This window comes from Montipora foliosa, unplaced genomic scaffold, assembly GCF_036669935.1.
Source record: "Montipora foliosa isolate CH-2021 unplaced genomic scaffold, ASM3666993v2 scaffold_402, whole genome shotgun sequence".
NCBI lineage: Eukaryota > Metazoa > Cnidaria > Anthozoa > Scleractinia > Acroporidae > Montipora > Montipora foliosa.
In genome coordinates this window covers 35147-38868 of record NW_027179704.1, presented here as the reverse complement: position 1 = coordinate 38868, position 3722 = coordinate 35147, and positions in this window count along the sequence as shown.

The window sequence follows — 3722 nt, the reverse complement described above, 5'->3', positions numbered from 1 at the left end:
ATATCAAGGTGTTTTGTTTTTAACACACCTCTTTATGATCTACAAAAATACTCCAGCGTTATATTCAGCCGCAACAAAAAGTAAAGTCATAAGCCAAAATCAATACTGAAGATTTCTAACTGCAAAGAAAATTTTAAAAAAAATCTTATTTGTGTCATAGTGAAGAGGAACTGATTCAGGTGTAGGTGGATGTAATTTCTTCTCCCTTACAAGCAACTAAGATATACAGTTTAGATTCTGCGACCCGCTTCCGCAACACTTGCAGCCTGTTCAAGAATGCATTATACAAGAGTGTAAAGAATGCTACTGAGCAACGGTTTCGGAACCAAGGAACATTTTCAACAAAATAAAATAAAAATTCATACATGTTTACATGGACTTAAATTACCTCAGCTGCCGCATTTTTTTTTTCTTAATCTTTTCTTCGCATATTCTTCGAATGTATGAATCGTAATGTCATGAAACGGGTAATCTTAATAAATGTTTTATTTGGGACCAAAGGATCGAAGGTAGATGTTACAATTCTTTCCGCTTTATAACTAAAACCGTCATCGACAGTTATTGTTAACGTAGCTAAAGCTAGAGAGAATGTATTGAGAAAGTGAAGTTATCCGACAGGCACAGCCTGGGCAGGCAGTCTTCGGTTAAATTACAAGTACAAGGAGGGGTTGCGTTTTTGCAAGCGTTGGCCATGTAGCACTTATTTTTCAACAGCATTAACTATTTAAGGGTAATTTAAAGTGCTATTTTCTCTCAATGTAAACCATGCGGGCGTTAGCCCTACTAATGGAATTGGGCTCACACAAGGACAAAGAAAAACAGTCTGACCAGGGTGGGAATTGAACGGCCACGACCTTCGCGTTAGATCACCGCTGCTTTACCGACTGAGATACAAGGTCGGACGGTAGCAGTTCAATTCCCACCCCGGTCAGAGTTTTCTCTCTGTCCTTGTTAATGCGGTTAAATTAGCGTTGGTTACGAGTTTTGAACTAAACGTCCTTATTTCATTTGTAAGTCTTGATGTGAGGAAATGCATACGTTAAAGCTTAGGGGTGTTTGTTATACATTTATTTAACATCGATGTGCTTCCCAGCCACTTTGTTCGCTGACAATATTTTCCACCTTTAGGAGACAATGGAGATGTTATTTGACAGAGTGCACGCGTACGAAAACATTTGGTACTTTAGAAAACAGTTTCAATAACACCTTTGCTTTCTCATTCCTTTGCAGTTCCTTGCTGATACGTTTAGTTAAAATGTGTGAGGACCTAAGTACTTATTAAAGCGTATTCAATAATGGAAACCATCGGGCATCTTGAAGTCATTATATTTTTGATGTGTGGTTTCTGGAGTATGTACAACCTTTTATTGAATTAATCTATACTAAGGGTGAGTTTGCATGATCAGTCATGGGATGTCACTTTGAGTTCCCAAGAAGAATTTAATTCAATTAAAGGCGAATCATAGAGTCTTAGTTGATTAGCCAGTCTGTTATTCTCTAGTTCAACCGGGAAGAACCATGCAAAAGGGACTTATTGGGGGGCAATAATTTTCATCTGATAAACGGCTTTCAATGCTTCCTTTTCCAGTCCAACCGTGAGAAAAGGAAACTTGCTTAAATGAGCAGAAACTGCATGCTTTTCATAGCAACTGTCAAAAGGGTATAAACGTTGATTGACTTGCCTAGAGGAAAGCATACTATTGCTACCTTTTTTTGCCATTTCCCTGCAACGTCAAAAGATTTTAAATTTTAAAAGGGAGCTGACTTTTTTTAAAGGTACACCAATTTTTTATTTATTTAAAATTTTAGTTCAAAGTTTCTTTAAGAGATACAAGCAATAGCAATAACGATAATAGTAACTTTTGATGTATTTGATGTATGTCATTAAAACAAGCCAGCCTCGCTTGGAACAAGATCGGCAAATTACGGAAATGCAACCAAGAAAGGATAATGAAACTTCAAACAAGATCCGCTGCAACAAATTACCTTTAGGTTCTTTAAACAGACTTCTGGAAACACAAGCTAGTGATATTTCTCCCGAATTTTACAAGAACTCATTGCTGACAATTCGAAAACGTTTTATTTTCACTACTCTCTCCATCACAGTACGGTTTCCGAAAAGCACATTCATCTCAACATGCAAATCTTGATTTCGTGAACGCCATACAACAGATAAATGTGGACAAGCGATTATTCTCATGTGGTGTCTTCATTGACTCGAAAAAAGCTTTTGACCGACTGTTGATCCTAATATTTTACTTCATAAACTTGAATACTATGGCTTTTGTGGCAAGATAAACAGGTGGTTTTTATCCTACTAACAAGATCGCACTCAGACAACTCAAATTGGTCCACATGTATTTTCAAGGATCGACGTTACCTATGGTGTGTCTCAAGGCTCCGTTCTACAATCCTGGTCAAAAGACTTTGGGACACTAGTCAAATTTAATCCAAAAGTAGAGAATTTACTGTACCTGCTTCCATCGTTATATGAGAAACACGTGTTCTTCTTTCGCTGCCGTTTTCGCGTTCCCACTTTCCCCCAGACAATACTGAAACATTCGTGCGATCGATGAACTAATCTTGTCTTCGGACACCGTCAAATATCAACATTGTAATGGTGGGAAAGGGAAGAGAGCGGGAATTGTCCCAACAGTTTTTCCCAGGATTGGTCTGAGAAAAGAATTTCTTGATAATTGGTCTCAAGGCCGGCTAGGTTCATTGAATATCATTAGGGAAGTGTTTCAGATAGTAAAACAATATGTTGCCTTGGTGCATGTAGAGATGGTGTAAGGAAGGATTGTGAAAACGGTGGGTTGCGTTACAGTCAGAAGTCAACAGTTCTCCGCTACAGGTTACAGTCAGAGGGCAACAGTTCTCCGCCACAGGTCTCCACTGTTTAAAGGAAGGTCATTTTAGGTATAAAAATTACTTGTTTTTTAAAGACTGTGCAAAAATCATAATATTTACATCGCGCAGAATACCTTTTTGTTCTCCGCACATTTACTTCCGGTGTTATAAAAATTATAGATCAGTTAAATGAGGGGCTAAGAATGACTCAGATGGCTCTCATTGGTCAAATATTACGCTCTCTTTCTTCGTTAGGGAATTCTGCTTTGCTCATTAACTTGTCAGGGCGGAGCTAAGAAACAAAGGACGTTTCAAGTTATTGTTTTCGTTATTGTTTCTCGATGTCACACTTTGAGAGTGTGTTACAAGCCAGCTTTCACAAACATTTCAAATTTACATTTACCATTTCTGATCTCGCAAAATGCCTTTTTTATGAGTTTGCACTTAAGATTCGCGAATTTACTGGAAAAAGCGCTCGGCCTCAACATCTTTTCAACATCATGATTTTTTTTCTATTCATACAAGCGCCTTTTGGCTTTAAAGGATCACCGGGTGTGTATTTTACAACCGTGCTCCCTTCAGAAACAGCAAAAGAGCTAATTATTAGATGTTAGCTTATTGATGGTTTTCATCTGACGTCACGATGGCCATGTTTGTGTACAGAACAATGCAGTAAAATGTCTTTTGGGAATTTCACTCTATTTTTATGCAAAACTTGTGGGGCCATTTTCTATTGTTTTGTTCACCAACATGGCCGTCTCATCACGTGGATGCAAACCAAGAATCACTATACAATACAACTGGAGCACTGTTGAAAAACGCATTAGGCCATTTTTCGTTCAAAAACGAACGCCAATAGCCCATTCCGAGTT